Below are 15,233 nucleotides of genomic sequence, written 5' to 3'. Positions count from 1 at the left end.
ACACAGAAGCACTTAATGCAAATATTTTAAAGATATTTAAGCTTTTTAAATATTCTGCTGGTCAGGTTGTGTAAAAAAGTTTCAGAACAATTAACATAACATAACATTACATAACATAACATACATAACATAATATACATAAGGTGCAGCTGGTAACAACAAACACTTCATTATAGGAAGGATGACAACACAATCACCCTGGATTATTGTTTAAAGGCCATTACAGTATAAATAATGTGGAAGGCAGAACCAAGTACTCCAAGCTACTTGCTGCCAGCATTAACTGCCAGTACTTCAGTCTTCATGTAGTTGTAGTTACTGGTTTCTTTCTAGTTGGAAGCCGTTATACAAGAGTTGGTTTTCTTTCATTGGAAACTTTTCACAAAGAAAAGACAAAGTAATGTGGGTAGTGGGGTTATTTGACACTAAAACTTCAGTAAAATTAGTGCTTGAAACCCTTTTCTTTCCAAGTAGATTGAAGTAAGTGTTTTAAGCTTCCTGTCACCTTGCAGCCTGGGCCCAAATGCTCTGAATGGAGCAACAGCACCAAGCGAGATCAGCCTGTATCCATCCAGGCCACCTGCTCCTGGAGGCCAGGCATGCACAGCAAAATCAGAACTTTGCTGCATTCAGTCCTGCTGATGTCCTTCTGCCTCCTCCTCTGCATGTAAACTAATGACAGCAAACTCTTCAGAGGTGTCACATGCTGAGGTGCCTCCCTCAAAGGCAGTGGATGAGGTGGATGTGGAAGCCAGTTCCACTTGCAAAGGCTGCATTGTTGGAGCACTGTGTTGGGTTGGTCTGGCTGGCAGCAGCTCTGATGACCATGTACCCCTGAGCTGACAAGGAGGCTGAATTAATCCATTGCCTGGCCCAGGGTTAGCCTGCAGATTCCCTTTGCCATCTCTGCCACAGACCTCCTTTTAAAGAGTGAACCTTGCAAGAAAATATTGAAGTTGGAGCCACGGAGCCCAGGGAACATTACACAGTATTATCTGCAGTGCCGCTAGGTATGTGAAGAGAAAGTATGCTGAGAATAAGAACACTGCCATGAACTTTAAATACAATTCTTAGGAGAGTGAAGAGGTGAAGCAAAGCTAAAGTTGAACAAATGAGATCTAGCAGGTGAGGGAGAGCAAGCTAGTGATGGGAAAAAGTCTGTGTGCCGTGGGAGCACAAAAAGTAGTGTTTACACAGGAGGCTTTCTTCAATAATGAGAAAGGGAGAATAGAGAAGTTAGAGAATTACCAGGGACTGGGGGAACATTCTGAACTGCATTTTTTGTCTTACATTTATCTGCTTACCATGAAGTCAAAGTGCCTTTTGGTGGGAATAAGGCAAGAAGGATTTGCTCAAGGCATTAAAGTTTTGTAAAGGGCAGATTAAATAACAGCGCTCCAAAAATCAATTTTGAGGGGCTTATGAAACCTTGAATGGGCTTTTGCAGCACAAAAGCAAGATTGAGTTTTTACTGAACCTGTCATTTATTTGGGTTTAGAGCTTTCAGTAAGTATCAGGAAAAAAAAAAAAAAAAACATGAAACGAAAGCAAAGTAAGCAATGAGCATTCACACAGCAATCAAATAAAAAACACGTGGAGGTGCAATCCAGATTGCTAAGTGACTTAATTGATGCAAAAGAATAAGAAAAGAAAGTCAGTGTTTCACGTCTGCCATCCCCCACCCCCTCTCCCTGGGCTTTAATCAGACCTGATAGTGAATTCCCACAGCTCTTCCTGGCCAGGAAGTTTTTCCTAAACTCTTGTGTCCCTGTCCTCACCAGAGGTTGTGTTGATACACTATCAAGCCACCTGGAACGAGAAAAAAAAAATAAGAAACGAAAGGAAGAAAAATAAAGCTACAAAATTCAGTACAATAGATACAGAAACACCAAAAGAGTACAATGCAAGTCAGAGTTTGTAGTTAAGAAACACAACATACTAGTTACCCCTAAAAACATGAAAATGCTGATGGAACTGCAGCTATTTTTAAAGGTATCTGATAGAAATCATTCCGTTTAACTTTAAGTGGTGATCTAAAGGCATAGGCTCTGATATTTTTCCCAAACTGGTAAGGAAAGTGTTGTTATTAGGAAAAGCCAATCCCTGGCTCCCTGGAATTGGGATTTTTGCTTTAAAAATGGGGTAACACCGCCCCCTAGCCGCTGGTAGGGACAGTGCAGGCTGACGCGGGCAGGGATTCCTGCCCCGCAGAAAACAAGGCACAGAATCCATGGCAGGAGGGGGTCCAGCAGCACAGAGACTCCATGTGGCACATTAAGTAAAAGCATCAAAGATGACCAAAAAATGAAATATCAGCATTAATCAGTAGTAATTCAGGTGCCCAGGGAATCTAGAGCAATACAGTTCAGATGCTACAACAGAGTCATTTGAAACTTCAGCTTCCAGATCAGTTGGTCAGAGCACGGTGCTTGTAAGGTCAGGGCTGTGGGTTTGATCTCATATGGACCATTCATTTAAAAGCTGACTCAATGATCCTTCTCAGTCCCTTCCAACTCAGAATATTCCATGTGATTCTGTGAAATACATCAGCAGCATCAACCTTTAGCATCCCCTGGGCATTAACAACCAATGTGATTCAACCAAGGCCACAGTTTGGTTTGTAACTTGGAACCTTCCTTTTGTTTAAAATTTCAGTGATTGTCACAGCTGGGGCTTTTGTAATCCATTTGATCCTGAACCACAGGACAGGAAACCCTACGTTATACTACATAAAATATTTTTACATTAATGAACCTACCTCATGATTTTTGCAGAACTAGAGCTAGGAAATTACTTATTCTAATTGTCTAATTGTCTATCTCTGTAAGAACACTGCTTTAGAATGCAGAATACTGCTTTAGATGCAGAATACTGCATCCACACTGCTTTAAAAACAACTGCATGAGCCTTTCAGACCACTGAAATCAGATTGTTGATCTGAGAAAATCCATGTTAAAATCAGCATGTTGGTATCTTGTATTTGCATACTGCAGCACTTACATGTAGACTCATTTCCCTCCCCTTTTTAATTGAAAGTGATGAAAATTCTGTGTATAGAATGGTGTGTAAAGATGGTGAGATTTTCTTTTCAAACATGCACAGCTCTGGTGGTGGGTATTCAGCTTTCACTGTTCATGCTACACCAGATACACACACACTAACCAAGCAAAGCATGTTAAATCAGAGAGGAACATTTTGCTTTCACTTACTGTACATATCTTCTTCTAAATTGTGGGACCAAATCTGCCCTGACACCTGCCCTGTGTAGGGAAGTCAAAAAAAGATATATGGAGGTTAAAGCCATTTTAGAATTTAGTGACCAAAGGCAAAATTATCATCTTGGATTGTCAAAGCTGTATTTTCTGTACATTTGCTAGAATAGCCCTGACGAGTGAAATAAATTTTTCTCCTGATGGTATCACCAAAATTGTAATTTTATTGGAAGTTTCTCTAAAGGTTAGTGACTCTGTCAGTGTTAATTTCTGTAATCTCTGTTTCATCAGTCTTCCTCTGAGGTAAGAAATTTTGGGGACAAAAAGTCACAAGATATTTATATGGGAGGTGAAAGGATATCAAGGAAAACTGGAAGTGGAAGAAACTAGTGTTGTGAATGCCATGAGAGTTTTACTGAGAAACCAAAACTGACTATTCTCAGATACCTGTAATCAGCTGCATGTCACAGTATCTCTACCTTTACAGGTGCAGCAATATTGGGGGGTTTATTGTTTGCTTTGTGGTTTGGTGGTTTTTTGGTTTTTTTGGGATTTTTTGTGGGGAAGGTGGTGGGGGTTTGTGCCTTGTTGGGATTTAAGGAGGGGTTGTTTTTATAAGTTGCTTTTTGCGTTTGGCTTATGGTGGATTTTTTTTTATTTGGGCTGGATGGGAAGAGGTATTTGTTGGTTTGTTTACTCAGTTTTAAGAATAGCTGCTGAAAAATCTCAGAAAAAAAATTGAAAAAATAGATCAGAATTTGAACTCAGAGGTTTAGTCATAAAAGGTATTGAATAAGTATGGCATGAAAAGGCAATATTTCTTGAATCAGGAACATCTTAATTACCACTTTTTTTTTTAATGTAGTTTAGGAAGAACTTTATCATTAGATAATTCACCTTTAATCCAATTGCTTATCAGATGGAAACAGTGTTGAAAATCAAGATCTGTTTGTTCTATTAAAATACCCCATAATCCCATTACTTGGCTTCTCTGCTACTGCTGCAGAATTCTGAGGGAGCAGTGCACACACCACAGCAGTGAAAGTGACAGGCAGAGCATGGCAGTGAACATGAAAGCCACAGTCCCAACTGATGGTATTTGCAGGTTCTTCCCTTTTCTGTGAGCACTCAATGATCAACTGCAGCTCTGTCTGTTCAGGGAGTTTCCCTGGTTTAATCATGTGATGCACAGTTAAATCTACAGCACGTGTTTCAGATGGATGGAGTTACCTGCTGGGAACACCAGTGCCTGTGTCAATGGCAGGCATAATTCATGTGAAAAACAACAATGCAGACTATTAAACTTGGTCCTGAAAGTCATTTACATGTATTCTGAATATCCTAGAATAAAGTGCATCCTAACTCAGCAGTAAAAGTATCCACATGTGAAGGACTCCACATTCTGTCTGTCCCTCTGTGAGGAATAGGGATATGGAATTACCATTTTCTCCACACCAAATCCATTCCATCCTGAGAAACATTTCTAAAGGCCATACTTGTGAACTCAGCAATGGCTGCAGACATGAACAGCTGAGATGTGTAACTTACTTTATAAATGGCAAAAAGACTAGGAATCTTCAGCCCCAAGTAAGGAAAAGAAGTTTCTGATGAACTCATTTTCATAGGAATTTCTGAGTTATTAATTTATGAAAGAAGAAAAAACTGTTTGCAGACAAAATGTTAAGACAAAATGTAAATACTTTATAGTAAATTTAAAGCTGTAACAAATTACCTATATGCTCACAGTGTGACCCCTCCAAGTTTCTGACTTGTTTAATTATTCAGTAGAACACTATTTATTACAAAATAATGCAAACTTGTTTAAACATGTACAATGATGGCACCTTGCCAGTATGAAATGTAAGCATGATGTTCACAGAATTGCAAAAATCCAAAGCAATTGAGATTAATATCATGGTTTCTGAATTTGATTATATTACAATATTTATGACTGGAACTAGCCAGAGTGTTTTTTTTTTCTTAAATTCTTTTAATTCTTAAAATATTTTCAATATGGTAAAAAAAAAATTGAGATAATAGTTGTCACTATCTACAAGTTCCATGTCATCATCAAAGCCATGCTATTTCCTGTGATTTTTGAATTTGCTCTTTTTTTGCAGAGCTTCAATAAAGATCCAGTTAATATTTCAAATATCAAAATTATATTCTTTCTGTAATTAAAAAGAAGATTATTCAACATGTTTATGTGCTTTTTAACAGTTGTCCATACCCACTTTTAATCTACTGTAAACAGACTGAATTAAAGTGATATACCAACCCTAAAGTACAAATAGCACAAATTTCAAAATTATTGATTTCTAACAGTGCTTGCAGGCATTAAGCAGTACTTTTTCAGACATTTAAAATAGCTCATTTCAGCACAGAGACCCATTGAAGAAAAGCTGAAAATACTTTGAATGCTGACTGCTCAGTCAAATATTAATTTAAAATTGAGGTTTAGATCTTTGCTAAAAGTGAAAAAAAAATTTAAACTCCTTTTATCCCATGGGATACCCTCTTCCTCAACCCAAATCACCATATTCTTACCATGTTTCAAGGTCTCAGTCCAACACTTTTGCAGAGGAACCCAGTATCTTGTAATTACAACGAGCAGTGAAATACTGTGCTGACTCCTTGGAGTTAGACACAGTAGAGTTTGTTTTCCATCTTGTGGGTGGTCTTATAAATTCAGCTCTACTCAGGTTTCCTTGACAGGGAGGTGACCAAACACTTTGCTGCTCCATCTGAGGTGATCTGGGACACTGGTACAGCACGCAAGTAAAATGACACGAAAGTAAGTGACTTCCTGCCAGCAGAGGCTGGGGTCTGCTTAGCAGCAGGATTTTGTTGATATCAGGAAACTAAGCTTTAAAGCACTGATGTTTATATCACAGTTTTCCTGTGGAATAAAAGGAGAATAAATTTTTGATGACAATAGCTTAGACAACAACAAATAAGAGGCTAGGGCACGTAGGAGAGGAGTATTATGGTATCTAAAATGCGTAAAATGAAATTGCCTTCAAAAATCCTATGTTTCTGACCACAATTTAAAACAAGCCAACTTAAAATGACCATCCTGGTTTAGGCCATGTAGAGTTAGTAGCTGTTACAGTGCTGAGTTTGGATTTAGGATGAGAATAACATTTATAACACACTGATGTTTAGTTGTTGCTGAGCAGTGCTTACACCATACAAGGACTTTTTTTTCTACCCCATCAGCGAGGAGGCTGGGGGTGCACAAGAAGCTGGGAGGGGTCAGAGCCAGGACAGCTGACCCCAACTGACCACAGGGATATTCTATACCATGGCTCATCATATAAATTTGGGGGATAGCTGGCTGGGGACTGCTGCTCAGGAACAGGCTGGGCAGAATTCTGTCTGTAGCAAGCAATTGTTTTTCATTTGCATCACTTATTTTTTGGGGTGGTTATTTATCTCTTTCTGTTATTTTCCTTTTCATTCCAATTTATTATTTTGATTTTAGTTTTTAAACTGTTCTTTTCTCGACCCACACTTTTCTAACCTTTACCTTTCCAATTCTCTCATCCCACTGGGACAGAACTGAGGAAGCAGCTGTGTGGTGTTTTGTTGCTGGCTGGGGTTAAACCGCAACAATGACTCAACAAAAGTTTTCAGCTTAAATTTAATCACACAATTTATTGGGGGGCGAAGCTAATTTCAACTGGATTTATGTATCAAAGATGATAATGAAAGGAGTTTAGTTTTATTTTACTGCTGCTCCAGATGGTACTCAAAAGGGACTGAGAAGCATGGGAGAAACCATTCTCTGTCTATGAGGGTTTGAATTTGGAAAGTTCTGTATTCCAGGCAATTGCCAACTATTTCTTGCAAGGTTCCATGGCTTGTAACTCTGGTCTCCTCAGAGGCAACAGTATGAAGAACAAAGCAAAACTAATTTGGTGATTTTGCAGTTTGCATCTCTAGCAGACAGCTAAACATTTCTTTAATTCACAGAAAATTACACAAGAGGATTTTGGAGGACTGGCAGGTTTAGAGACATGAATTCTCTATAGATGTCTCAGGCCTAAGGGTAAGGTGAGTTAAGGATAACTTACGTTCCAGTGAATATTTATATATTATAATAATATTTATAATGCCTTTATAAGATTTTTATAATTTGTCTTAAAATATCATTTACCAAAACAAGACACAAAAAGCAGATATAGACTTGATTTGACCTGACTTATGAATCTGCTATTTTCTTTGACAAGAAATGTAAGGAGAGGGACAGACTGAGTAGCAGTAGATTACACTGTCATTTAGCAACCCGTGCTTTAAAAAAAAAAGCAAAAAAAAAAAAAAACCCTCTTAAATTTCAACTTCCCAGATTGCAAGAGATAAACCTCATCTCAGAACTGACACCACTGTAGAGGTTATGAAAAATGAACTGCATTATTTCAAATGCACTTATTCAGAATCCAAGAAGCAGTATGGAGATAAACCAAGTATCTTGTTTTTATTAGTTAGCAAGAAAGATGTCAAACCAACCACTACAAGCATAGATATGGATGTCAATAATTCACACTGAATTACTCAGCAGATTTTTTATACAATTATGTTCTATGTGACCTACAGTTTGAGGACCCATATTTGTATAAAAAGCAATCTTTAGAAGTACATATTATACATACAGTACATTTACACATTTACATAAATACATTTACAGTACATTTAAGTGGATTGTATCCACTTAACTATGGCAGGTGAGTTAGTAGCCTAATTGCTGTAGGGCCCCTATACATTTAATGAGATAAAGCACTACCATTTTCCAAGCATTTCTTTCCAGGCAGCAGTTTTTATGCCTTTTTAGACAGTTTATGTTAGAGAGGAATACAATACCCTCCATAACCCCAACCACTATGATTTGGAGAAGAAATATTTCCTAATCTCAATCAGGTGATCAGTTTAATCCTGATCATATAGGTAGGTTAAATCCAGTTAACACCTGACATCCTAAAAAAATTGCTCCATTTTTGCCTGCTTCTAATCTTACCATTTAAGAAAGGGCAGTCCCCTTCTCCTATGCTTTGCACCAAGAAGGAACATAGACGTCCTGGGGAATGCAGAATAGAAGGGCTGGCATGTGGAGCAGTTAGAAACATTTCTTTTTAGGGACTCTATAAAGAAAGTACACAAACAAGTTTCCAATTAAGCTTCTCTGGCAATGTCAGTAGATATCCAAAGCTTTATATCCCAAACTTTATATTCTGACACATGATCTCTTCACCATGTCACACATACCCTTTATTAATTTATAAATTTCCATCTGGAAGTAGTTCAGGTCCCTGCCTCCGTGACCTTGCCTGTAAGCAGTTCCAGAGCTTTGCACAGATTGCCAAGAACCTTCTTTTAAATTTCTCATTTATTCATAATTGTTTGTAAGTATCTGATCTTGAAATAGTGTTGTCCTTTAACACAAAAGTCGCCTTGCCTCACATCTACCCCCACACATACTTATAAAGAAAACCATATGCCCTTTCAAGCTTTGTTTTGCCGGATAAGCTATTTCCATCTCAGCTGCAAAAACAGGTACTGCTTTCCCCTAACCAGCCCACTCTGCACCTGCTGTGCATCAATGTGGGTCATGAGAACTGTAAACAATATTCTGAGACTTGTCTTACCAGTGCCTTGTAAAGCAAAATTAACACTTTCTTAACAGCGTTCACTGAAGATTCTTCATCCAATGTACTCTGAAACTGCTGCATGGCCACGACACAGTGATGGCTCATGGTCACACCACAACTGATTAATGCATTAAACCTCTTCCCCTGGCTATTGACAGCAATTATCAAGACACCAGGTTATACTAGAAGAGCATGACATTAATTCCCAAGCACATCCCACTAGTCTCTGTACTATTAGATTTCCATTTTGTCAGTCCATGAGGTCATTTATTTTTTTTCTGATACACTAGTCATTCCAATTTTGTGTCATCTCTTAATGCCATACCCATTCTCCTTCCTTCACCAAGTTCAAAAATACTACTTTAATCAGTGCCAAGATCAGTCCCAGAGGAATTCTACTACTAAACTCCTTTCATTTTGATATTTTCAACAGAACCACATTTTAATATAACCCTTCACTCTGTTCCTCTTCCACCTTCAGTGCCTGCATTAAAGCTCATCTTTTCCACCCTCAGTGACTTCCTACACCAAACAATATAATGCCTTATTTCGATCAAGGTAGATTAGGTCTACTGCATTACTCTTCTCTGGGACAATTATCTTATCAAATAAAGATATTAAGTTAGTCTGATACTATCCTTCCTTGATAAAATCATGTTGTAGTTTTTCCCACTTTCCATTTACTTCTAGGTTCTTGTTAACTTTTTTTTTCCTTCAAAATCTGCTCTAAGACCTTGCTTGGTGTTGAGGTCAAACCATCACACCTGCATTTTATTTGACCACCTCTTTTCCTTTTCATGAATACAGGCAATAACATTATTAGTCTTTAGTTGTATTGTGATAGCCCTGAATTGAACAGATACATATAAAATCCCTACAAATGCATTCAGTGCAAATCAGCATTGCAGGATTCTTCCAGTGCCCTGAAATGGGCATTGTTTAATCCTCTCCATTTTTTGGCAGTAAATAGGCTTTGTTCAGCTGATAGCTCATTTGGGAAAAATTCCATTGTTCTGTGTATCTTAAGCACCTTATTTTTTATTCTTTTTTTGGTTTGGTTTTTTTTTTTTTTTTGGCAGCACTGGGAGATCTAACAGCATTCACAACCAACAACAACTGCTTTGAAACTGGCATTTAAGACACACTTATTTATTTTAGCCGTGGAAGAGCAGGGTTAAAAACACCATCCACAGCAGTAGCCTTGATATGATAGATATTTTCAAAGAAAGAGGAATAGGCCAAAACATGCATGAAAACACATATGAAAGCACTGTGTGTAATTCACTTTTATAAACTCTGCTGTTTCAATTATGGATATTAATTTTGTATTCAAAGAACTGACTTAGTGCAGATATTTTAAATATTCTGATTTATTTTTCAAAATGAGAAAAGAGTAATTATTTTTAAAGGAGTAACATTTTTGCCACTTATTCCAATTCACTTTCCTTCTGTTATCTTCTTTCTCAAAAGACAAGCTGTAAAAAGACAAACCCAGCAGAATTATTTATATACTTTTCACACAATCTGTGAATAGACATGTTTAATGCTTCTGGAAAGAAGTGACTGTAATACAATGCAAATTATTAATTTATGAATGTGGCACAATTGATAATACATGCTTATTGCAGCTGTGACTTTCTACTCTACTTTAGTGGAATGTTTTTATTATCCTGCCTATGCTCTGAGTCCTGGCAGATGTATGCAGATGTGTGCCATGAAGCCTTTGAAAATTTCAGGATTAAAGGTAGCTAATCTTCCAGAAGCATCAATGGGAGGGAATATGGAAGGAATAGAAACCTAACTCTGGTTTCTCTTTTTTTATACCACCTTTAAAAAAGATGAAATTACAGCATAACACCAGGATCAATAGGCAGTAAAGTTTATGTAGTGTTATTTATCGCTGTTAAGTCTTTATTAAATATGTACCTCTGCCTGCAAAGGGCTGTGCAGAATGAAGAGGGCCCAGTTTTATAGAGATACAGTTATAAGACTGGATTTTACAAAGCAGCTTGTAAAACCTGCAGGTAGAACACACATTTTCCACAATACCCACAAGGAAAGAAGTATCCTGAAAACTGATCAGGATATTTTGAGGCAGTAGGGACAATAAGACAATAACTTTTTTTTTTTTCCTCCAGAATAAATTATTAGAATTGAAACTTAGAGTATAAAAGTTTTAGGAGGTCTTTAAAAAAAAAAAAAAAAAAGCAGAGTATAAAAGTTTTAGTTTGTCACTAAAAAATACCATCTGGCCCTATTTTGATAAGAGGTTTTATGAGACCATGCAGTTTCCATGCTGAAATTTTTCAGATTCAGGGTCTATGTTTTAGTCAAATGGAGACAGCCCTTTCTCAAACTTGCTTTGTCTGGGCATTTGCATGGAATATGGAATAATTTCTGCTGCTGCCTAATTCAGCCCATGGGCCTGTATCCAAAGCTTCTGAATGTCTAAGGAAGTTGTCGTGTGTTTAAGGAGGAATACAGATGGAACCACAAAATTCATCTTATGAAAAAACTATTAGCAGAGAAGCCTGAAAGTGTAATGGACAACTCTTGGTTTCACATGAGAGTTATTCTCATTGTGCAAGAGGTTGATTTGGTTTTAATGTGACAGTGGAAGGATAAAAGTTATCTTTGTACTGAATAACACTCCTGTTATGAATAAAGACAATAAAGCCATTTCATTTCAGTCACCTACACATACTCTTTTTCCTACAAGTGCAGCATCAAGTAGAAAAAGAGCTTTAAGAACAATTTTTTTTTAAAATCTGAAATATATTAGAATGACAGCTGCTCACCTGATAATTTAGCAGGATTATATGTGAACTTCTGAGAACTGACTTAAATGGAAAAAAAATTTCTTTGATTAACTAACTATAAAACTATTACTTTCTCCTTTGGTGTTTATTAATATTTTTCTATGATTAAGGTAAAATTTACATGACAAAAAGAGCTAAGCTGGCATACTGGCATTATATTCTTATAGGAAACATACCATAATTAAGCAATTAAAAAGAAGTCTTTTTCAACAGATTGTTTAATGCATTTCAATCCAAGATTACTTTCTTACATGAAGGTCTCAGTCCTCAAAGTGTTTCTTTAACAGCACTTTTTTCAGAGGATTTAATGCTACCACCCATCTTCTTATAGAATGTTGCAACATAATGGATAATTTATTTACATTTCTGCTAATATCAAATGAAAAAAAGAAATCTCTTTTATAAATGGAAGATACAAACAGATATAATGTCAGAAGTATTTATTCACTGTTTCTGTTGTAGCTTCCATTGGGTGCCAACTTAGGGGTAACCAGTACTGACATTAGGCAAACTACAATCTCCCACATAAAACATTAAGAAAATTTACTATGAAAATGCAAATTCAAGGCTGTGTTTTGTACTGTGATGTGGACTCCAGATCTGAAATTTTTTTCTTCATTAGGCAAGTTACTACCCTTACACCAAGATAAATAAGAGCTCTGATATATGTTTGAAAATGAGAGCCTCATTTGTTTCTTATCCAAATAGCACAGTATAACAGAAGAGCAGAGTATAAAAGTTTTAGGATAGACTCCCTGACCCAGTAAAAGAAACAACTGAAATATATTTAAGACTAAACCACAGCAGAGGAACAACATGGATACCTGTATAACAGCACAGCTACCAATCAGCAAAGAAAGCAGGTGCTGTGTCCTCTGACCAAAGAAAATAGAAAACTTAGATTTAAACCCATAAAAGAATAATCTTTGCTTTAGTAAGCTGAAGGGATCCAGTGAAGCCTTTCCAGATGGAATTAAACAAAATCTTGGTTATGAGACTCAAACAGAGATATCACAAGGCAAATAGCAAGCTTTGTCCTTATAAAGAACATCTGTTGTGAAGTTGTTTACATTCCTACCAAAGTGGAGGAGGGTATCACTAATTCTCCATTGCAGCCAGGCATGTAATGGGGGAGTACAAAGTTACTGCTTAATATTTTTTAATAAACACACAGAGCTTTTCACTAACTCACAGGTTTTTTACCTGAAAAAAACAAATAGGGATTTGGGGCAAAGAGAAATATTCTCATTTCTCATGATACTCATTTCCATATCATTTTCCAGGGATTTATTTCTCAATTTCCCATTATTCTATATTTTACTCTATGAATTTTGTAGTCCATTTCCCCCCTGTTACAAGGAGGAAACAGAATGTCCATTCATGACTTGCTGAGCACTGTACTAGAAATGGAGAGCTTCCAGCCTGTGGATCAGCAGTGTGCTCTCACTCTTCCAGAGATAAAAACTAGATTGTTCTTAGCCTGAGTTCCTCAGGAAATCTGAGATAGGCCATAAATTATAGGTTTTTACTGCCTTTCACTGTTTCCCTTTTCTGTTGTCCTGCTGTAGGTTTTCAGAAGTAGTTGAGGTAGTTAAGTAGCCAGCAAGAGTAGGAGAACCAGCCCACAAAATGTTCTTGATTTACATTGAAAACATATTATTTGATGTCACCAAGTTACCCTGCTTGCTGTAATTTAACAATTTCAACAAAGATTTATATAAGAGTTAAAGCCTCAGTGTTTAGAAGTGGCATTATAAAATTAATTTTTAATAAGTCTGTGATTTTTTAATTCTGATTTATGATAATTACTCGGTTTCTCACTGTTTGTGGTTTCTCTCCAATAGAATTTCTGCTCAGCATTACATTCCAAGTGGTTAGAGCACTCTCATGTACATTTTTGTTTTTAACATATACACACATACACACATATATAGGCTATTTCCTGTAAAGGAAATAGCACTTCAGTACTGAATGCAAAATGACAGCTGTGAATTTGTGCCACAGAACAATTTGACTTTATTCCTTCATATGAGGTAGACAAAAGGTAGATAAAATACAAAGACCACCAAGAGCAAAGGAAGACCAGAGAGATGTAGGTTGGTAAGGTTTGCTATAAATAAAACTATTCAAAAGTAAACAGTGTAGTTTGTATATGGAAAAAATAATATTAACAGTGCTTAAGACCAAAAGACAAAATTTATTTGTAACTCTAGTCCTACAATTTCTAGTTCTTTTTATGCATTTCTTATGATGAATACCATATTGTATCATTTTTTACCCTGCCACTTCTTAACTTTTCCTCTATTTTTTGGTTTTTAAAAAAACAATTTATGAAACAATCTGTGTGTATATGATTTAGAAATAAATTACAGTAATAATTTTTATAGTGTCTTGAAATTACAAGCAAAATCTCTCTTTTCTTCTTCCTACACAAGAGAAGAAACTTGTAGAAGAAACTTTACTATTAGCACAGCAGCCTGATTACGAAGGACAATTAGTAATTTTGAAGAACACTAAAAAGACATGACCTGATTACAGCACAGTGATTAAGATACAGATATAGATTAAGATTAGGATGCACTGATATGACCAACAGAATGAAATTAAAGTCACCTTTCTAGCAGCAAGCGATCTACTAAAGATCTTATGCTTTGCAGAAGTTGGGGTTGAGTGAAGGTAATGTCTGTTTTACTTTTATCCTGAATCATTCAGGTTTGTGCCCTTTCCATGGGAGCCAGCAACTGCACACCTTTGATCCTGGACTTGATCCTGATTCTGAAACTGCTGGTGTATGTTTCATGTGTGTGGTTAAATTTGCATGATCCTGTGTTATTATTGTGAGTATTGTACCATATAAAAATCAAGCACATGGCAAATCGCTGCAGGAGTCAAAAGCTGTGAAGCTTAATGTCAAATACTTGTCCCACTGAATTTTTTTTCTGTAGGGAACTCTTAGAGAACTGTTAATCGTGCTGAATGGTCATTCTCAGACAGTGAGAAGTGCAGTTGGAGTCAGACTCCTCTTTCTGGGGAGAACAGCTCCTTTGCCATAATTAGAGGCGCTGAAGCACCCTCCACAAAACACAGTAGTTCCTTTAATAAGTGGCACTGAACTCTATCCCAGCCTACAGCAGCCTTCTCAGCTTCAAACACAAAAGCAGTCAAGTCTCAAAAACTTCAAAGACAGCTTTTCATTTGATTTTCTCCTTGATCCACTGATAGAGCAGTTCATTTTCTTGAATTTTGTAAAATGACTTTTCACTCATCAGACCTGTGTAACAAATCACTGTCTCAATCACCAAATGTTCTCGTTTGACTCATCTGCTTTTCCTTTGGCCTTTGGGTAGGAAGATTCACTTCTGAAACATTTTCTAAATTCACTTTGGTGAACTCTTCCCCCTTAGTTGCACTTTGTGCCATTTAAAAAAAATAATTTCATTTCCTTCAATGTAATGTGCTAGTTTCAGGGTTTTAAATTTCATCAGAACACACGTTTTCTTTCTTAGAGCAATATCTTTACTTTAAAAAACATCATTTTCTAACACACTACCAGCTGT

This window comes from Pyrgilauda ruficollis, unplaced genomic scaffold, assembly GCF_017590135.1.
Source record: "Pyrgilauda ruficollis isolate IOZ18807 unplaced genomic scaffold, ASM1759013v1 scaffold15, whole genome shotgun sequence".
Taxonomy (NCBI): Eukaryota; Metazoa; Chordata; class Aves; order Passeriformes; family Passeridae; genus Pyrgilauda; species Pyrgilauda ruficollis.
This window is presented reverse-complemented; position numbering follows the sequence as displayed.